General features: G+C 42.0%; 1 protein-coding gene across 1 annotated transcript in view; it reads right to left on the bottom strand.

The window, feature by feature from the left end:
• Positions 1–23,446, bottom strand: part of Calpc (calpain C) — an 88,125-nt gene that overhangs the window by 32,432 nt on the left and 32,247 nt on the right. Inside the window, exons 2-3 of the mRNA XM_070674333.1 lie at positions 9,221–9,339; positions 3,463–3,586 (exon numbers count right to left, since the gene is read on the bottom strand). The gene's annotated coding sequence lies outside the window, so the exon portion shown is untranslated. The remainder of the gene's footprint in view (positions 1–3,462; positions 3,587–9,220; positions 9,340–23,446) is intronic.

The following is a 23,446-nucleotide window of genomic DNA, read 5'->3' as shown; positions in this document are numbered from 1 at the left end:
TGGTTGAATGAAGTGGGGCGCATTAATTTTGCACGCTCTAGAGCTGAAAAAGATCTCTTAAAATAATAGACTAAAAGGTACGATAATGAAATCGTTATAATTGTCGATATTTACCGAGGCGAAGGGAAAAAGATTGTATTAAAGTATCCGTGGTAATATCGAGTCTATGAATCCATCGTATGATCGACTGGCGCCGAGTAAGCGGAGCTGCATCAAGTTTTTACAGCGGCGTCCCGCGTAATTGCAATAGTAAACTTCCGGACACTAGTAATTATCGGATTGTTCGAACTCTGTCGTCTGCACACACCCCTTATGCCCGAAATACGTTACGGGACGTGCATTTCCCGCCCGATTTCCCGGTGCGATTTCGATTTCTCTGGGAGAAATTCGATCTGGTGGTCTATGCAGATTTCCCGATTCAAGAGTTTGATTACATCGCCGGACCCTTCCGGCGCCCGCGGCCGGAACTAGTTTAGCAGTTGGTTTACGTCCACCATAGAACGTGCTAAGTCGGTTACGTTCGCGTCCCACACCGGCCGCGAATCAGTTTCCAGACGGAATATGCGCGCGAGATTAACGATAACACGAGTCCGTTGTCTTGCTTCTGATTTCTCGCCTGGCTAGCTCGCGCGAGCAAAAATCAGGGTCCGCTGCCAGTCGTAAGAGTAATTAAACGGCGCGACATCGTGTGACGACGGAGCCATTCACTACGTACGTCACACATGCAAGAATGCAATCGCGAGTCATCCAATAAAATCAGCAGAAATGAACGATCGCGTCCGACGTCGGTGTCCCTATATTTACCATTTGCATATGACATCCGTTAACTAGAGCAATATTTCGTCACATTTATGTAAAATGTATCACTAATCGCACGTATTTATCAAGATCATACTACGTCCGTTATTTATGATCCTTGCACGCGGTATTCAAATTGCACTACATTTTATTTTAATGACGAGCTTGAATTTAATTTTCATCAATATTTCATTTATGTATCATGATAGATGAAATAAAAAATAAGATTTATTTATCTATTCGCGTAAAAGTTAACACGAGAGTAATTAGATTTTATTTATCTATACCTTTCAAGAATTATTCGCATTTTGACGCATCGAAAGAAAGTGAATATCAAATTACACGGCGGTGTTTACTATCCCGAACGAAAATCAAATGCGTGTCACTGCGCGTCTGGAATTTACGGTAATTTGAAAATTTTTAAATTACTCATGAGCAATTTTGCGGAAGGTCCAAATGCAATCGTAAAGTTACAACGACGTGCTAGTAGTAATTTAAACTCCACCGCTGCGTTGCGGTACGCGCGGCTGTCTTCGCTGAGGGATAAAAAAAAAAAAAAATAATCGGAAATCTCCCCCATGTCAGGGCGAAATCCCCGGGTGAGTTCCACGAGTGTCGTAGTAACGAGGTGGAGGATGTAACGAACATCTGAACTAATCTCATTTCCGGGAAAGCTCTGGATACGACGGTATTGACCACGATGGCACTCCTTCCTGTTCCGCGCGCAGGAATTAGTTTCTGAAACAATTCGAGAGCGAGGCACGTGCTGACCGCTACCGCGATAGCAAACTCGGAAATTCGTGACTTTATATCTGACGGTTGTTGCGAAAAAAAAAAAAGAAAAAAAAGAAAAACTGTTATATGTTTCTTCATCAAAAAATAATAAATTAAGAGACACTCGGTGTAATTACTTTGCATTAAAAATATTGGCTGATAATTATTTTCTTAATCTGCGATCGAATATCGAAGAAATAGAATTTATCGAAAAGATAGAAAAAAAAAACGGAAAAAATAAAGTGTATTAGTGCAGTGAGAAAAGAATTCTTTATAAGATCCGATAAGCCAGCGGTGGAAGAAGCAGAACGAGACTAACAAGGAACGAACAGAAACGAGCGGCGCGACTATGGATGCGCGGAATTTATTACGACAGTTCAAGAATATAGGTAATTATTTACGTTTATTGTTCGATCCTGATGTTTATGGTTTATGTAAATTATACGCCGTAATGGGGTACCTAACTACCTCTTCCTATACCTCCCCTTCGTTGCGAAAGCTCATCTTTCCGCTCGCCGGAGAGCTTAAGATCGTTCTGCGATATCGTCCAATTCGTGCGTAACCGACAACGATCGATAGTATATCATCCATTAATCACGTAAGAACGACTTTTATTTCTCGATGTTACGAAAATGAACTCTTGGGTTAACGACATGTTAATCCTTAACTGTACTCGCGATGATTAAAATAGCGATTAATTTTTTGCTACTAAAAGTTTAGTAATACTTAAGAACATATCTTATATAAATTTATTATTACCCATTATTGTAAAAAAAATTAATTTTGTGTAATCTACAAACATAAAATAAAATAAAATAAAAAAATTAAATTAAATTAAAAAAATTAAATTTTCCGTTTAATACAAATAAAAATTATTTTGCAATTAACGCGCTCACAGACATTATTCATTAAGCTGTTATGATGCAGCAACTTTCACATTCGATTGATCTATCGTGATCTCTCGTCGTGACTGATATCCAAAGGCCAAGTCGGCAATCGGCCACTACGACGGCGGCGGTTGCCGACATCGCGGAGCCTTTAACGCGGAGTTACGTTTGCAAATTGGACCATAAAATCAACGGTTATAACAGGCATCGGTTGATTGTTCGTTACCACCGTTGCCTACGCGTGCGAGCGTGTGTACGATGACGATGCGTGTCGCGAGGGACACGCGTGTGAGTGCACGCACCGCGGACCGACCGGAGGAGGTTAACTACCGTGAAACATTGCATATGATATAAAAGGCCATTCCGATATTTCATCGGGTGGTATGCGGTAGAACCGTCGGGAGCGAATGTGCATCGAGGGCGAATCGATTTCTCGAGAACGAGTAGCCGACGGTTTGGCGAACGCGCCCCGTACACGGTTCTCGCACACCGTCGATCTCCATTCTAGATCTTCATTCGCAATTTCGTCCCGAGGTATTCCGGCTATTTATTATCTCATCGCGCGCATCTGCTGCCGGTCTGCGAGGATCCGTCTATTGCATTTTTAATTAATCCATAGGTACATATCGCGGTATCGCGCGTCGACGATCTCGCGCCACGTTCTCTAACGAGCGTACGGTCTGTCGTCAAAAATTCGAAGCCATTTAATTTCGAGCCCCCTTTTTTTCTGTCTTCGTATTATTATGTTTGCCATTAAACAAATTTTATAAAGAATTTGATAATGTGACTAATCAATAAATCACTGATGTAAATTAAAATTTACGTTTGTAAAAAAATTTTTAAGTACCGATTTTATATTAATGTCTGTAACATTTTAATTTTTAAAAGATCTCTATTCAAACGTGTTATTATATTTGGGAACATTTTTTAATTAATTATAATAATTTCTTTATAATTAGAATTGCCTGATCTACGCTCGATGGCGTATTGCAGGTTCACTTACCTTTGTAACTTTTGGTTAGGTTAGGGTACGGTATTTTCCATCCGTCTGTCTGTCCTTCCTTCCATCCTTCTTTCTTTCCTTCCTTCCTTCCTTCCTGTCTTTCGTGGCAGTATTCCGGATTATCCTGACATGTTGTAACACTTTAAATCACACGACACTATGTTACACTGCTCTGTTTTTTTTTTTTATAATCACTCGAGAGACGCATGACCGAAAGGATGACGGTAGATTATCGCGGCGATTTTTCACGATTGAAGTTAAGAAGCGCGACAAATGTTTAATTACTGTATAAATTTGCAAGGTCCAAGCGAGAAAATAAAGCGCGGTCTAAGAGTCATTTTTTTCATTCCTCGATTGATTCTCGTTGGTAGAACGAACGACGCTAAGAACTTGCGTCGAGAAGCGAACGAGACGGGCCGCGATACGAAATGTTCCCCGCGCACTTGATCTTTATCGAGTTCCTCAAAAATTCACTATCGAAACGAGATGACAATCTCGGCCGCGACGAAAAAGACGGGCGAGGTGCGGATCTCCTCACACTCTGACGTTGGCTGTTGCCGGAATTCGCCGAAAAAATTTTAATGGCAGCCGGTCGGCCGGAAATGTCCGAGACTGAGTAATACACGACGGACGTTTCGTGCACTCCACCCGCGACGTAACCTCTTTTTCCGGAACACTTTTTCGAGGCACGAAACGAAGCGCAGAACGATGAGTGGAGTAACAGAGTACAGAATATGGTTGTTCGTTCCCGGGTGGACCACGTCGACACATATTTGTGTGCGAAAACTTCCTATCCGCGGTCGAAAATACGCGATAATTGCGGAGCGATTACCGACGCAACGTTCCGCCCGAAGCTCCGCGACTAGACTGAAGTAACGCGTTAGAGATTTCGGGCGTTGGAAGAAAAGAGAGAACCGAGTAAAAAAGTGACAGTCGATAGGTCCGATCGTCAATTGCGCGCTGTCCTTCTCGCGAAAATAGAGAACGGAGTCCGGGCGGAGTTCTCGGAAGCGCCGAGCTCGACACGGAGTCGATTTGTTTACGTTTTTTTATGAGCTCGCCGAGCTCGTGGCGTCTTGCTTCAAAAAAGATTGTCGTGTTCGATGCTCGAGTATATTTTTCCACGATTTCGATACCCTACCGTCATTTTCGAGCTCCAAGAGCGTCGTCGTTAGAAAACTCCGATTCGAGCAAACCCCAAAAATAATTTAATAACCTGAATATTTTTCCGTTTCGTAAAAATATATTCGCTATTTTTTTCTACTATTTCACACATTGATCTAAAAATGCGAGAAGAAACCCTCGTCATTGTATAATGCGATGCTGGCTCGAGAGTGAAGTCGGCGTTCGTCCGGGTAATTACGCGAAGTAGATTCGGTATCTCGATGTCTCTCGGCGAGGTTCCGGCCGATCGGTTGTTTCTCCCCTTAACAAATGTCCATTACGGTCATTCTCGTTGACTCCCTCGACTCTTCGTACTCGAGTATAAGTTGGTTGATGCGTTCGGGGGCGGCGAGGGCCGGAAAGTACGCGCCGCTCTTTGCGGTATTAGTTGCCGGAGGATAGAAGGAGCCGAAAGACCTTCCAAGGCACAGAATCCCTTTGCCGGGTAGCTAATTGCAATCACGATCAACAATCTGGCGAGGCAAGTAGCCAACGGACGCATCGACGAAAAGAAACTGTGTTGAAAAGTACTCCTCTGTCTCGCCCGGAAATTAAGCTACGTGCAAAATGACTGCTAAAAGTCTGATGCAAGTATATTCGTGCAAAAATATTAAGTCCTCTTTTTTTTTCTTTTTTTTTTAAGAATTTAAACTTACAATAGAACACAATAATAATAAATAAAAAGAGTCTAATACATACCGCAATAATAAAAGTATGTAAAATTATGATATCAAAATATAACAAAATACTAATTTAATTATATTAATTGACTCATATTAATAATGCAAGAGAAACATATTTGTTAATGATGTTAATGATGAGTTCTTACGCGAAACTTATTAACGTCAGCTTTTTTAACCAAGCATAAAGCGTTTGCATCAATATTAAAAATAAAGTTTTTGATTTATTTTTGGATCTTAATGTTGCGTTATTTATACAAATAAACCGTGTTAAAGATCGAGATAAAATCGCATTATTCTATAGTATAATAACGCAATGAAGTGTGCTTTCGTTGACGAATGCACGGCAGTGAAATGTGTCTGGAACCGGCAACAGATTGGCCGATAGTTCGTTCAGAGCTAATGGGTACTCGCGATGGTTACTAATTGGGTAGATCGTTGTTCGTCGATATTGCAACCGGCAGCCGGCAGCGAGATCCAAGCCCAGCAGAGGGCCCAATGGAATCTCTCTATCGGCGGAACTGACGTCGGCTTTTGTGACCGCGGCTCCGCGTACCTTAGAAAAACATGCCATTGAACGCCGGTTCCCTCTTTCACCAAGTCAAGGGCGACCCTTTGCTATTCCGCCGATTCGGCTTCTGTGAAGTTGGCACTTCATTTCCAAAATTTTTATTTTCCGTAAAAAAAAATTCTTTCTGTAACTCGCGGTGCCACCAGAGACAAAAAAAAAGTGCAATATTGAGTAATATCGAGATCTACTGCTAATTAGATTATTTCTTAACGCGCATAACATGTACGTGCAGTGTGACGTAGCGGTAATGTTATTTGATAAACTTCCGTTAAAAATACTCGAGATTTCAAATGTAAATAAATTCGATAAAATAATTCGTTACGGCGATAAGATGAGGATAAAGATAACACGTGAGTTAAAACGTTGCATTCGTATAAATATATGAATGCAACTGTTTAAAAAGGCAAGTGCTTATCTAACGAGCATTTAATACCGTAATTTTCTTAACTTACATACCATTTCGAAGCGAAATCATTTAAAAGTCTTCTCAAATTTTTTAGAAATTTCTCTTCCGTCTAGATTCAACAACTAACATGTAAAATATATTTTGCCCGGTGAATATATTTTAAGGTACCGCGCAACGGGCCAGCGGAAGAGCCGTCGGGCCCTTTTAGATACACGAGTAAAATATTTACTGTAAAGCCACGCCGAGCGATAACGCGTCTCCGATACCAATCTAGCATGACGCATGGTGTCCTCCTAAAGAATTATGTTACCTGCGAGTATTTATTGCCAACGTGCGCAGGCGGCATTCGAGAGAAATGCTTCGAAAAGAAGAAAGTAGAGAAACGTTTTTACGTAACCGGGCGTTCGTAATTAATCCGAACGATTGAGCTATAATTATGAACGACGAAACGGTATTTTCGACCGCGCTTCGGGAACGCGTCGATAATCCGATTCATCGCGAAGTGACGGTGCACGGGGGCCAGGTTGACGCTCGGTGCAAACATTAACAGCTGGAATAACCGCTAATCACGGCGATGCCAGGTGGGTACTCTGCTCCGCGAAGAAATATCCTCTTCGGCGCGCGCGGCAACGTCCTTGCGAGTCTCGGCGAACGGCCTCGGGAGAACCTCTTGCCGAGTTTCCGGGCTGTGCAAGTGATGCACGACGATGTGTGCCAGACACTCTCGCACGCCTAGGAATTCCTGACCCTGCCCACCTTGACTGCCTGCCCACGAAGCACTCGGGCTCCTCGAGCTCGGGCGGGCTGCCTGGAAGCGCGCCTCGAGCCTCCGCTCCGCCGCGGAAGATAATCGCGGGCGTGAGCGGCCGGCGCGCGCGTGCAACACGCTGGCGCGCACACGCGAAAACTCTCGCGACCGGTCTTGCATGGGCACGGCTCTACGGCTTCCTGGCATCCCTTTGTTGCACCTACTACCAGCCGACTATTTATAGTTCGCGACCTATCGCACGCGCGTATACGAACCGATTCTTCTAAGAGGCGACTCGAAATTTGCGACAGCGTTAAGTCGACTGGACGTAGGAATGCAATTTACCGTCAGACACTATATTCTTGTTTGATTCTAGATTCGCGTATAGAGTAAAGTGTGTATATATAATTTTTTATGAATAATTGATATTATTTTAAGCGATTTTTATACGCGTAACTAGCGCTGCAGTAAAAAAATAATTGGGGTTTAAAACCGTAAATATCAATCGACATTTAAGCAAATATATAAATGATAGAGTTGTTTGTAAAAAAAAAAAAAAAGAAAAGTTTAGACATTCAATAATGTTTCTACACCATTTACCAGTTCATACATCACTACTAAAGGTAACGATTGGAAATTCAGAGTAAAATATTAGTCTCCGAACACTCCTTTGACCAGGTTCGTTACTATAAGCCGTGATCTCGGTAGATTAATGTGAAAGAAGGAATGATAATGCGTTCTACGCCAGCGCGCGCCGGTCGCGGGTATAGTTTTCGCGTCTGAATTATTGCAATTCTAACGTGTTGTAATTACAACGAGATGCCATTACGTTAAAACGGCCGCTTCTGAGTGACGCCGGTGTCGCAACGTGCTGTCAGACGCGGCACGAAAAACGATTATCGAGCGCGATCGCGAGGAATATAAAATCCGCCATCGCCGGAATAAACTGTGGCCAATGATGTGGCGGAGCATTAAATAGCGAGCGCGTATTACTCCGCATTATTACGATAACTATTATATATTGTTACGACTGGCGCGGATTTGAGTAACGGCCGAGCGTCGCCCGCGTGCCCAGGCATCGTGCGGGCTCGTTGGGCTTCATCAGGAAGCGATTGTCGTCCCCGGCGCGACACGTGGGACGAGAATCGTCGTAGGAGCAATCGTCTGGATAGACTTTCACTGGCATTTTCCTCGGCGCAGCAACACCCACCCGCGTTGCGTGAACGCGCGCGTTCGCGAGGCGATCGACTGGGAATTACGATCCGGCCGTTCTCATCGGGCGATACCGTCCGTCGCGATAAATAACCCCGTAATGCAGGCCTCGCGTGGCCGTCCTAAATTCGTGTCGACTGCCATCGCGCTGACTTTTACGTCGGCAACTGAGACCGCGTGTCCAATAACCCGTCGGCAGAGATCGCCGATTTATCAATTGGTTTTTCCACTCCAGAAGGCTGCCGGTGTTCGTACAATTCACGCCGCGGCCGATACGAATAATACGCGGATGTCGTTTCAACAAGCACGTAGCTGACGTTAAATACAGCCCTAACGTGATAGGTTTATGATAAGATTGTTCGACGATTTCAGTCAATCGCGATTTAGTTATTAATAACATGCTTTATACTATTTTTATTTTAACATTTATTTAATATAATTTTTTTTTTATACTTTAAGCACTATAGATTTTTTTCTGGCACAAAGCAAAAATCGTTCTTACGTTTTGTCAACTATTAAATTATATACACCTGCAATCGTATTAAGATAATGACGTGAAAGATTTTTATTTCGTTTGGATGAAAGCGTTGCTGTTCACGATATTCTCGACACAGTGATATATCAATTCTCGAACGTATACCCGCAGGTGGCCAATAGGTATATAAAACGTCGAAGGCACCGCGAACGGCGACTTCGAGAAGAAGCCAGCGTTCTCTTAAAAGAGCTCGGGTCGTTTATATGAGGTTTCCACAAATAAATTTATTTATACCGGGCATAATTGAGTAATTAAATAATTCACTGAATTATTCAATTTCACGGTAATTTGAAATCAACGCATACATTGATATGCAAAGATATCGTTGGTACATCTTCAATATTTGATTTACGATGAGCGATAACGCCCGCAATTATTCAGACAAGGGGATTTGAAATTCATAACCATTCTTACTTTATATCTAATTAGTATCGATTCTTACCTGATAACCTCATTCGCTCGACAGCAGATCTCCCCGAATTAGCTCCCGCCATTTTTAAATTCCACTCCGAATTGATTATAGGAGAATCATTAATATACAGTTATGCGGGGCATGTGCATCTGCAAAAGAGAGAAAAGTCTAATCAGTTTATATTTCAAACATAAAAGCATGATGTAATGTAAAAAAGAAAAAAAAGACAAAAAAAATTTTAACAGTGATTTTCAGAATGTATTTGATAAATAGAACTCTGTATTAGAGTTTATTCTTATCAGTACTTTTATCTTTACTTTTCGTCCTAAATAATTATTTATTTTGTCATTAACAAACCTATTTTTATAGCTTTGTAATAACTCATCGTGATAAGCTTTATCTCGATTGTTATTATAACAGAAGACACGCGAAAGAAGCGGGCTGACTTCCCAAACGCTAAACGACCAATCGAACCTAATAATCTGTCGCGTAATGTGTAATCGATCGGCTAATTAGCGTGCGTGAATTAGCAGTCTTTATTAGCGCCCTTCGTAATTATTCTCTTTCTCCGTGCAATGATTGTATAATTTATAGCGTTATAATATTTCAAATCGAATCCAGAATAGATTATAATGAATGATTGACGCGCGTGAGCATGTGCAGAATAAAAAGACGTCGACGTGAGGGTTTGGCCGGAAGTGGCAGCGCGATTGCAGCCACGTGCATAAGTCTCTGCGTTTACGAGGTCTTCGCATAGAGGAGTGGCGTTTAGCGAAATTCATTACTTCGTTCATTACTATTAGCTCTTCTTCCTTTTCGTCCTCCCTCCTCTTTCTTTGCTCTCGGTTACGTGGCTGCGCCTTCGGATTGTCGTAATTTACGAGGCTCTCCTTCCTCTACCACGTCTTCCCATTCGTTTAGCATTCGCGCTAGCATTACGGCGTTGCACGCACGATCGGTGTACATGCTCGCAGTTAGTATAAAGGCGAACAGAACCATGTGCAATATTAATGTATAAATTTATATGCGGACGAAATGGAAGAGGTAGAAGCGACGAAAGAAGAATACTGTATCGAACATATATAAATTAAATAATAAATACTAACAATTATTTAAACACTACGAATCGATGTGTAATTACTACAATAAGGTATAATTGTCAATTATATATTATACCATCGCAAAATTAAAGAAATTATTTGTATAACAATTGTATATTACTGGCGTCGTATATATTTCACGCCTGTTAAACCAAATTAACTCATTCGCCTTCTTTTTTTCATAATTCTCAGTCCGAAAGATCGTCGTTTTTAGCAATATTAACGATTCAACATTTATTTCTTGCACGTTGGCGTTAAAGTAATTCATCGACCAACCACTGTTATTTCCTCGGTCCCAATTATTGTCTATAGTGGACCCGAAGGTGCACTTGAACGAGCCAGGTTGTCCTTTTCAAAGACTCGCCGGAACGCCGTCGTAAAGAGAAACGGGTGGCCAGTAAAAGGTGCGTCCTCGAAAAAAGGAGTCGCGCGTCGGAAAGATCGATCGGCGATCCTTTTCAACGATCCGCCTTTCGTGTCCCCGACGCGGCACTCCTGGCCACCTCGTACCTTGCAATTAGCGACTTACGGCGTACAGGCGGCCGTTAATTAAATTGAAACCGATAGCCATAGGAACAGCTTATTACTCGCGCCCGAAACATCACCTTCTAGGAAAACGGCTTCCATTTGCCCCTGTTCCAAACCAGCTGCTATATCATAAAACTGCAGCGCATTCGTAAACCCTATGGACGACAAGAACGATAAGTACATCTGTACTAGGAAATCACTTTCTATGAAGCACTTATCTATGCTTACAGATAACTCTAAACCTCTTCTCAAATACACAATAAATAAAATATAAGAAAAAAAAGTAAAATAAAATAAAATAAGAATTGAATATTTTAGTATTATAAGAAATTTTCTAAACTTTTAAATCAATAATTAAAATATAAATTTGTATCATATAAGATTAATATAATTAAAATCAAGGATTTATTTTTATTAATACTTCTGTATCGTAATCTTTTTGTATTTATATTTTCATGCGCACGGTATTTAAAAGAATCAGAAAATGGCGAACTTGTTAAAATATCTCGGCTAAGGCAGAGCAGTCTTCGATTTACGATACGTTCGTATGAGAATTTTTAGCGACCTCGAGTCCGTAACTGATATGATAAATCCTGGGCAAACAGTTTCGATCTTGCTTGTACGCTGTTAAAGCTCGAGCATTTCTATTACATCGACTAGGTTTTTTTTTTTTTATTTTTATCAAAACCCTGTAGATCCATACATTTAAACGAATTATAATTAGCTGATAAACATTTGTAACGAGAAATAACATCTGCCGGATTTTCTGGCGACCTTTACCTGATTGCGCAAGCGAAAGAGTCGCGATTATATATTCAAACATACTGGGCGAGTACATATTCGAACCTACAACCAGATTCAACAGATGTATATTATAATTGCGAGCTTATACCACGCTGATATTTATCAATATCGATACACGAGCTGCCTCTAACACGCTGCATACAAAATACAAAGATCAATTCGATAATGGAGATAACCATCACTTCACTTTTTTTTTTTTTCTATCTAATCGCGGAAACTCGACTGACCAGCCGAAGGTGATATTTAATATTTATCACCGATCCCTGGTCTTGTAAACGAAGACTTACGAGACATTGGACCCGGTCGGAAAATAGTTCCAAGTACTGGCTGTGAATGCCTGCGTGAGTAAGCGATGTTCGAAGGATGCACTTGTCCGCCGAGTATCCTTACTGGCGTCGGATGTCCTACAGTATATATAATGGAGATTAATACGAGTCCGTATTTCATGTATGAGAACTTTGCAAAATTCCGACATAGGTATTAATATACATATAAATCGGCATTTGCATTATTATTTAATTAAAAAAAAATTTCCTAATTTATCTACAAAATTTATACGAATACTTTTGGTTGAGAGTACAAGAGTTCTCACGTAAAGAATTCGAGAAAATGTGAAAACTGCAAAAAAATATACTTTTCTGACCTACTATGTTATATTTAAGTACATTCGTATTTCTCGAGCCTACAATTCTGTCTTTCGTGAAACTGACAACGCCCGTTTTGCATACCGAGGCAATGAATGCCGGGGCTGGGAGCTTCATAGGATCCCTTTTCTTTCCTTTCCTCTATTTGCGTCCTCGTCGCGTCTGTTCTCCTTCCTCGTTCTCTAGCTATCTTTCTCTCAGGATAACTCGAGAGGCTTTTACCTTAGTGCGAGAAATGGCGTCGCGGCCCTACATGGCAGCAAGTCGTTAACGCGGTGTCGACGGTTTTCTCCTCTTGACAGTCTCTCGGCATTGTTGGCGCCTACCTGCCTGGATTGCAACGACACTCCACCTATCAGAAGCCTCACCCTCGCTTCTCACCCTAATAAGGCGCCCATGAGCACGAGGAATGTCTCCTATACTTCCGAGACCGCATACCGGTCACCTTGATTGTCGAGCATCGAAAGAATTTATTTTACAATTAATATCGCAATAAAGATACACCCATATAATAAAATTTTATTTTAAAATATATATCATAACTTAATAAAAATATTTTACGAGTAAGACAAATTTACAGAAACATTTTTAGATTCATATAAATTATATTTCTGCGTTTATTTTATATGTGTATATATATTTCACATTTTATATACGTGCTTAAATTCTCCTAAATTAAAGAATATTTTTATGGAAAGTCAATTTACTTGATTTCACGTTACACAAACGGTCACAGATGTGCAACGTGAACTAAATTTATCAACAGCGTGGGTGTTCTAATTTGGAACCGCGACCGATCTCCACCAAACTCACGAATGATATACGCTGATTGTAATTTCAATGGAGCTCGCCGACATAAATCCATCCATCCAGGATGGAATACGCCGCTCATCCATATTAACCTAAACGAATCGACTCTCCTTCCGGGTCTGTCCATGGTGGATGTCAGCGGACATTCTTTTCGATATCAATCTCTTACCCGAGATACAGTTCAATCAGTATCTCAACCGTTTATTTAATATATATACACGCTTCCACCATTGTAAGTCGCGATTAATGACGCGAAGTATCGCTTCCTCGTCGCTGCATTTAACTTAAAATGTCCCCGTGAGACGGAAATCATTAAAGCGACTTTTTTTTTAAAGCATTATCGTAATTATAGCACGAATATTTTACAAGTAATTTTATATAATTTTGTATTATTTCAATATGTCTTCTATCACGCCAATATCCTCGCTGACATAAATTGACTTATCATCTGCTGTATTAAATCTACGTAACGCTAGCTTGCTTCACGAGGCTGGTTCTAAGCTTAGATTGTAAATACGTATAATAAAATAAAATATGTGCCTTTTCGATACTTCTTCTAATTAATAAAATAATAATAATTAAATATTAAAACATTAGGAATATTAATTCGTAATACATATATGTATAAGATCATACTCTGTATTTTGTTAGTTATCGGGTTTATTAAATTAAAAGCTTCTGCTGTCCGTAATAATTACAATAAGTATAGTTTCCGTGACGCTAAAATACTTTCATCTAATTAAAAGGTCGAATGCATTAAAGTCCATTTGGCAATGACGTTTCTTAGTTATTTATAATACCCTCGACGCAGAAATATTCGTGCCTCGATAAACCGTCCCGTTGATATTCAATTAATATAATTGCCAGTATGCGCTCTAGAATACCTAAGATCGATCGTTTATGTACCAGATTTTGCTCGGTGCCCCCGGATTTCGCCACAGAATCAGGTGTTTCACTCTCGGCTGCAGGTCGGAACGATAATCGCGCGAACAGTTCAAAAGCAGTGGTTTAGTGCGTGTTCGCCGATCTTTAAAGCCTTTAATAAGGGGCTCTGGCAAATAACAAGGTTTGTCCGAGTAAACGTGTCTATTTACGAGATACGCGGCTACGCAAACTCCGTTTTCCTCGATCTCCCTCCTTTTTGATAATCACTGCATTGAGTTTAGGAAACTACTGATTAATTTTTCGAACATGTTGTCCGGTGCACATAAAGCAAAAATCACAAGAACCGCATGCTTAATTAATTTTGAATTCTCATACAGGGAGAAAGGAATTCTTAACACTGAGAACGTTAAAAATAAAAATAAAATTATTATTTCAAGAATTTTCATATAATGTTCTTTAATAAAAATTTATTGTCCAAAATATTAGATTATTAAATTCATTAAAATGTTAAAATTGAAAAAAAAAGTATATATTAGTATTGATATTATCTCTTTTGTTATTCGTCGAATTAAAGGGAGCAAACATGCAATTTTACGTAATGAAAAATGACGACTTTCCGATATCGAGTCACTGATTTATCACCGATATAACGAGCCAAACGACTTCGACGTCGACAATAATTAACCCTCATTGATTGGCTCTATTGTGGATAAATAAGGCTCTGGTCGTCTCCGTCTCTTCGGCGTATACTAATCGAGACGGCCGTGTCACGAACGAATGTCCCTGAAGATGAGACCCATCCAACAGGACGAACAGTGAGCGATACAACTTTGAAAGGTATTATATTAATGTCTCGGCAAATATAGATTTTAGATTCTTTTAGACAGAGTACATATTTTTATAATATTTCAAATTTTTAAAAAAATATTTACTGATATATATTACCTTATTGTATTTTGCATATCCTAGATATGTAAAAACAGAATCTTAAGATTAAATACAATTTCTGTTAATCATACGATTTTTTTTTTAAACATTAACTGATTATATTTAAAAAAATATATAAGCAGGCTGTATTGAATTTTTCGTTTTCTTCAATTAAATATCGTCGCTGGTAGTTCTTGAATTTAAAAGTGCCGGAAGATATAAAGGTGCACGTGAACGGTCTATCGATATCTTGGGACGATTTGTCGCGGGCAGTTCGACGTATTTTAAACCTACACGGAATGGTAAAGCAATGTAAAACGAAAGATAGAAAACGAAGGATCGAGAGAGCGAGAGTATAAAAGAGAGCGATAACACGCGATTTACTAATCGTGGTATCGCCTTTATCCCCAGGGGTCGTGGGGTTGGACGATGAGCAACGGCGGTGTACATTATTCGTAGAGAGGCCCCGAAGTGCACGAAATCCCCCCTTTCTCGTGAGATACGACCAGACGTTTCGACTTCTCGGAACCAGGCGGCGAGGTCGACGAGCGCCGGTGAACCGCGGGGATCCTCGCCCACGCTTAAACCGACGCACAAAGCGGAGAAATCGAAACCAAATTCGATCCGGGGCCGAACATCGGACGTGGCTTGGATGAAACAGGTGGAGGTTGACCTCGATAGGTCAGCGGAAATTAATACGACCACAGAAATACAACCTGATACTTTAACGTGTACCTCTTCCAAGATATCCAGGAAACGTCTTTGCTTTAGCTGACATAAATTAGAACAAATTCTTACGTAAAAGGATTAATAAAAAAAATTATAAAATACGTATAATTTAAATGCATTATAGAGCACGTCGCGACTTGTGATTTATGACAATATTAGATATCGTATAATCATTTTTTCAACACGTACGCGTTACTTTTCGCGCCTAAATTGGCACCCTTAATCGCCACCGGAGGGCGATGCAACATGTGTATTATCGGCGCGGAAGAATGCCGGGCCGGTCGCACAACTCGAGAAGAACGCCACGTTTCCGTGCGTGATCTTGGGTATTCGCGCGAAGAAAGCTTGTTCCTTCACGGTGAACCATAAATCCTGGTACACAGCGGCTTGCTATTCGACCGGGCTGAGTCCGCCACACAAGTCGTGCCTAACCGCGGTAAGATAATTGGCGAAACGTGGTAATCCGGTAATTACAAAAGATCGCGCCTAATTCTACGACAAACTCGCGACAAGATAAAGATCGGCGAGCAACGAATATCTTCCCTTCCGGATCAATAGATTACGACTTGACGGAATTAAAAGTAAATTTTAATTTTAAATTAATATCTCAAGGATCTCGCGATAAATTTTCTGCTAGAAAAGGTGTCGTTAATGTTTAACTATCCAATTAATACAGTCGTCTACCATTTCTCGCGTGAGGAAACGACATCGCGCGAATAATTTAAATTTCGAAAAAGGATTTTACTGCTCGTCGATGCTCGTAATTCAAAGATCGTCACGTCGTTAAACGTAATCGAGATTATCGCAATCGAGAGAAGATACCCATCAAAATTTTACGCGGCCGACATTTATATGAGATTACGAATACCTTTAACTATTCTACGGAGCCCCTAATAAAGATGTCTCCGCGCGATTTTATACGACTCCTATTTGGCGCGTAGGCAGCGGATTTTACGACGATCTTTACATATTATCGCCGTGAGAGCATATGCCACGTCGATCTCAGTTCGTGGTTCAGTTCATAGATTCGTGCCCGGTTTTAACACCTCATAAAATTATGAGTAATCGTCGCATAATGTTGTCAGAGCATGGCAAGTTATACGTTGCCCTCCATTGTATCATTCAATGTTCCTTCGATGATCGTCAATTCGAGCAGGTCGAATTCACACGCGCTATCGTCGAGATTCTTAGCGCGTTACCTCGGTGTAATATTTTTTCCGCTGGAGTTCGGCGTAACATTATTCACTCAATCCGTGAAATAAATTATTCAATGTTTTAATTAAATAGAACATCTAAAAAAAAAAAGAAATAAAAAAAATTTGCTATTTTACAACTTGTCAATTTGTTAACCTGTCGAAGAGCTACGGAGCATTGTACGTGCGCGCATAGATTAAGCATCGCCTACGTAAATAATGTTCGACAAATGCAAACGCTCGTTTGACAAACTCGCGTCCGACGTAACAGTGATAATATTAAGAGACGGCTATTAACGCGCTATTAATACGAATGAGCGGTCAAGCGATGAACGACATCGCGGTGATTCGTCCTCGACGAACGTTCCCGGCGAGGCTCGGGCCAGTGTAGACGAGTGGCATAAATCAGCGGTACGTTAAGTGTCCCCCGTATTAATTAAGATAGCGGCGCGGCCCAAGATGACCGCAGACGAAGATGAGCAGCCAGACGAATTCGTAAAAGGGGGAAGAGAGAAGAAGTAGTTTTGTGGAAGGAAAGCTTCACTTGAGAGAGCAAGGAGAATGAACAGCGAGGGAGACGAAAGAAAGAGAGAAGCAAACGAAGTCGCGAGCGCGACGAAGGTGGACGGCTGGCTAGCGTGATCCTTTATATGCGGGGACCAAGGGTACAAGACGAGAAGGTAAGAAGGTAGGCATAATGGCGTAATTATCCGAGGACGAGACAAATTGCGTACACGCCTGCTCGCGACACGCTATGGTCCACATGTTCAAGCGACGCCGCCGCTGCCGCCGCCGTCGGCTGGCTTCCTCGGCGCGTAGGAGTCGAACTTCGGCCCTAAGGGGCCCTCCGCCGTGCGTCGCAATTGTCTCGTTAAAGTCGCCGCGGGACGCCTCGAAAGAAAGATCCACCTGATCACGCGAGAGGAGAGTCGGGAGGGAAAAAAGGAGAGGACGGGTCGCGTACAGCTCACTGTTGTCTTCACGGTGAATTATATCCGCGATGCATCCTGAAGATTATGATGCGTTCCTCGTTTATTCCACATGTATCTTCACCTATCTGACATACGCGGAATACCAACGGACATTTAAATACCTTCTGCGTTTTGACGGAACGACGGCTTTCTTTATCGGCGCGAACGTAGTTGGACGTTTAATCATATTAATTCGCGAGGACTTTATATTGCTGCGCGATCATTATTTCCAAAACTATTGAGTTTTTTATGATAATAATAGGTAATAAAAAGAATTATGTCATGAGTTATGCTTGTTATTTTTTTTTCTTTCTTTCTTTTACCTTAAATAAAATAAAAATTTTAAAAGAAGGATTTGAAAGTTTGGGAAACGGTGTTTCCTAGACGTGCGCAAACGCGGCGAAGATAACGTGTACATAACGGTTATGAAAGTTACATGCTTAGAAACCCAAATATCTCTTTGCGATTGAGATCTGAGACGTGTAAAAATTTCTGCTAATTATTCTTGAAACATCAGAACCGTAGTTTTAGTTAAATTCAAAATAAAATAAATATACACCTTGTTCTCAATTACAATTATCATCAGAAAATTAAATTCTGATTAAGATCCCATATATATACAACAATGTGCATCAAAATATCAAAACGCGAGGCACGTTGCAGATTCATATACTCGTTTAATCATAAAGTGATCCAAGATAATGCCAAATAAAATTTTCACGTTGTAAAAATAAATTCGTTGCGCGGCAACGCCTGTTTCTTTCTTTTTTCTTTTCTTTTTTTTTTAAAGCAACGAGACAATACAGCGCACGAGTACAACGAACCCTTCTCAGCCTCGCTTTTGCTTATAATCTCGTCGGATACCGCTAAGAGCCGTGTCTTATGATCGCTTCGCTTTGCATCATTACCGTCTCGATAACGCTGAAAATACCTATCTTTTATTATCGGTCTCTTCTTTATCTACTTACTTACGTATCAATTTACTTATCTATAAATCACTCCATCGGCGGATCTACGTATCTCTATCGCGGCGATACAGAAGAGGCTACCTTCCACGGCGACGTAACGACCACCTAATGGGAATAGTAGCCTGCGCGTGTATAATTCAACCCGGCCCGACGGAAGGCAGCCCCGTTGTTTCTGGCGCCCTGACAAAGCGTTATCTGCGAGAGAGAAAGGCATGTATAATATAATCAGTACCAGCGATTGCGAGCTCTCGCGTGCTATCTTCCGAAAATACATCGCTCAATTGCCAGCGAGAAAACCTCTTGAGGCTATTGTTACGACGGGCATGCTTTGTTACGTCGAGAATGCAATCGGAGCTTCGAGACCTTTGCAATTTTACTTGCACCTTTGTAGTGTCTTAACATAACCTGGTGTTTAACCAGCGCGATCACGGAATTGTCGAAATATGAAATTAAATATGAAAACTCGCCGTACGGATACTACGCGCCGTGCGATTTGATAAGGCGTACGTTCAGGCGCGACCATGCAAGTATAGTATATTCGTCCGCGTTTCGAATCTTCGTGCGCGTGAGAACGCTCGTGTTAGGTCTTCGACACGTGCGGTGGCCGTAGGTAGAAAGGTGGCTCCGAATCGTCGGAAGGCGCAATACCGCACCGCGAGGTAAAAGTGCGTTTTCCATCAAGCGGCGAACCGCAATGCGGCGTAGTCGCACATGGTAGTCGCTCGCGCGTCGGCGAGCGGTCGCGTATAGCTCGCGGTCCCCACGAGAGGTGTACGTACGGCGCATCGCAAATTGTATTATGCCGCATGTATGCAGATACGCCTTTCCCCTGCCGCAAAACGCAATTGTCCCCCGAGCCCCCGGGGGTACAGTGGGACGGAACGCGGCGCGCATAGCGCACACGTAGGCACATTAAATGCGCGCGACGCGTAACTGTAACCGCTTGCAAACGTTTGCAAGAAGTTCCCTTCCTGCGCGAGAGTTGCGTGCGCCAAACTGCACGCGGCGGCGCGGCATGCGTGATTATTTTTCCCGCGACTTCCCTCGCTGCCGGCTGCGGCGGGGCACACCGCGGCGATTTACGAGTTTATCCTTTTTTCCTTTCCCGTCCACCGAGAGATAACGACCGCGTTCCTCGTACCAGAAGATCCTTTCTCTCTCTCGTCCATTTTTCGAGATGACGCTGTCTTGGCTCCTTCCCAGTAATTTCCGCATTGTTCGCGACGCTATTATGACAATCGGTGGTGCTGAAGAGCATCTTCAAATATCACGTAATAATGCACGGAGCAATCGACGCGGATCTGCAAGTTGTCCTGCGTAACCATACCAGCCGTAAAAAAAAAGATATATGCAACGAGAAATTATTATTCCAAAGTAATTAAAGAAACAAATAAATAAACGTGCAACGTGATTTATCTGAAGAGTAATTTTATCCTTAATATTCCCAATAGCCTTCTATTCAACGAGATAATGTGAAAAATGGACGGGATTATGCTCGCGAAAACTCGTAAGAGCTCTCCAAATTATTCAAAGCAGTCCGGAAAATGTATTAAGACGTTTTATGCCGAGTGAATATGCTGCTGGGCAGACAATAGCGCGATAACTCATAATAGCATCGGACATTATACCATTGATAGGATACAGGGCTACGTACTCCATGAATGCCAATGAGAACGCAAACAATGGTCCACGTAGGTAATAATTCCTGTGATCCGTATTCTTTCGTCGGTCGATTTAAGCCGGCCCGTCGCGAGCCCGAGCGCCGTTAGGAAAGTGCAACCGCATTTATTAGCGCCGGCCGCGTATCCGCGGCGCGTCAACGTCCGCATAAATATGGATATGAAGCCTGCGGGGCGATATAAAATAATTAATTCGGATCTCAATGGACAGAAATAGTTCTCCGCCTTAAACGTTAAACCAAAAAAATAAGAAAAAATTATAATAATCTTTTATTTCGCGATATTATTGTTAATAGCAACCTAAGTGTAACGCACTGGATCATCGTATCGCGAGAAATTTAAAGCTCGTAACATTTTTTGTACGTCTTATTAAAAATATGCTACACGTTCTGACGACTGGCGCAAAAAACTACGGGGGGAATGCTCGAGCGCACCGAGGCCATTTTACTCACGAGGGAAGAGAAAGAGATACTGCTCGATCACCGTCCGTTTATATTTAGTTGATCTTTCGATCCACTAAGCCGGTAAACAGTCCGTGGATGGGACCCGGTTCTCCTTTTCTTCCTCGGCATTTTTGCGCCTGTTATTTTCGCCCTCGCTACCATCGCGCGCAAAAAGGCCATCGGGAGTTCTGATCGGAGACAAGAAGAGAGAGGGGGGGAGAAAGGGGGCAAAAGGTGGGTAGAAAAATGAGTAAAGTGGAACAGGGGTAACAAAGGCGTACCAAAGAAGCATCGACAAGAAAAAGAATCGAGGAGCAGCGCCTACGCCCCAGCGGACAGACTCCCTCTATTGTAATAGTCTCTTCCTCGTCGTCGTCGTCGTTGTCGTTGTCTTCTTCTTCTTTTCGTTCCTCTACGTCTGCTTCTTCTTCTTCTTCCCCTCTGTACATGCATGCCAGCCACTGACTAAGCCCTCGCTCCTTCTGACAATGAGTCAGTGCACTCGCCACGCACTCAACGAGGGAAGTGGGAAAACAAAAATAAGATGAGGCCGTTCTCTAAGAGGAGGCGGAGGAGGCGGCGAGCAGCCAGGCAAGAAGAAGAAAACTCACTCGTGGAATACGCGGGCCAACGGACAGGATGCGATGCATCACTGTCGAGAATCGAGCTCGGCACGGGTCAAAGTTTACGAAATCGGGAGGACAGTTCTTTCTCGCATTTTATTCTACTTCTTTTTTTTTTCCTTTTTTTTCTTACGTCTGGTTTGCTCTAGTAACTCATTGCGCGCATACCCCAAGACGTCGGAACGTAATTGAATTTTATGCATCTTGAACGTACACGCGTTATTTCTACGCAATATGTCACATATAATACATAAAAAAATTTACTTTCTCTTCAAACAGATTATTACATAAATGGAAATTCTTCTAGACAACCTCGAGAATTGTTTGCGCCGTTGTAGCGTCATAATCTTTTCAATAGTGAGCGACTCAATTACGATCCTGTCTGCATTAAAGATGCGCCACTGTACGTGTAGGAGAAAGGCAGCGCAATAAGCATCACGTCAAAGACCTTATTCCGCGGAACGGACATCCGGCTACTTTACCACAACGAATAATTCAGCAGCCCGTAATTTCCCAAGAAGAAACGTAGAAAGCGGAGGCGCGTAGGTTAAAGTTCGATACGACAGATGGACGGCTTCGATTTTTCCACGGTTCGACAGCGGAGTGCGTTTGCTTGCCTACGCATCATCAGAGGAAAGCGGTACGCGAGTGGATATCGTGAATCAATTTATTTGATGAGAGAGAAACTATGACGAGTACAGCACACATCAAATAATACCGGTGACTTTTCGAGACTCTCTGGCAAATAGTTTTCGAAAAATTACCGGACAAGATCAACATAAATCAATATTTTTCTTTTTTTTAAATTGAAACAATAAATAGCATTTTATTGCAGCGAAATAATAATTTTAAATTACCAAATAGGGTCATTTTACTTGGAGGAGTTGTGAGCGACCGGAGCTTAACTTTCATTAGTTCTCGCACGGATTTTGCTTGCTCTCTGCACGTATTCACGTCCGCGGTGCACTCGCGGCGGATTTACTCGCGCTTACCAATTACCGCTAAGCGTCCAAGTTGAGCCGAGTCGTTTCCACGGTAATCTCGGTTTCTATAATCCCGCGCGCGCCTTCTTCCCTCCTGGCGATTGTCCAGCTGTCAGCCAGCGCGAAACTATAAGCGCATCTATACCGAGAGCTATTCGCTTTTTGTCCGACTCGGCAGTCGCTCGCGCCGTGTCAGCTTTCCTCTTCCTATCCCGAGATCGCGCTCGTAGATTTGGCCGATCTTGGAAGCCGAATGATGACGGCGATGCAGATAATCCCGAGTGCCGAGGGTTGCTCGCGGCCACCGAAGTTTCCCGTGTGTAGAAAAATACGCCCCTCGGCGGTCGGAAATGACGTAATGACAATGTAGCCACGGCAGAAAAATACTTCGCGGGTTGGTGAACGTACATTGTCGGCATGCACCTCACGACTCACTCTTGAATTACAAGCTTGTGTTCTAAGAAAGAAAATTAACTACAAAAATAATACTTGCAAAGCTTGAAGAGTTTTTACGTTGGCTTAATTAAACTCGATCCATTTTGACAACGCTGTCGTTAATATAAATCAAACGGACAACAAAAAAAGTAATTCTCGCTATTGAAATCGACTTCTTTCCAAAAATAAAAAATTGCATGCTGTTTTTTTTTTTCTTTTAAATTGATGGGAATCTCTGTAATTATTAAATGCCGTTGTCGATTTCGTTATCGTAGACAAATATATCTGTAAACAAGAACAAGGCGGAACGCGGTATCTGACGGTCGCTCCTTCTCTAAGGATATCGAAGTAGTATCGTATAATTTATTCTCCTAACGCAGTCCATTATGCGGCACAAGATGTCATCTGGCGTACAGATCTGGGAGAGAGCGCGCAGCGTGATGAAGAAGGAACGAGAGAACGGAAGGAGCGGGCAAGATGAAAAAGAGAGAGAGATTCGTATCGGTAACCAGTAACACTGGTAACACGGGTAAC

This window comes from Cardiocondyla obscurior, linkage group LG02 (assembly GCF_019399895.1).
Source record: "Cardiocondyla obscurior isolate alpha-2009 linkage group LG02, Cobs3.1, whole genome shotgun sequence".
Taxonomy (NCBI): Eukaryota; Metazoa; Arthropoda; class Insecta; order Hymenoptera; family Formicidae; genus Cardiocondyla; species Cardiocondyla obscurior.
The sequence above is the reverse complement of the archived record's forward strand: the minus strand, read 5'-3'. Positions and strand labels throughout refer to the sequence as shown.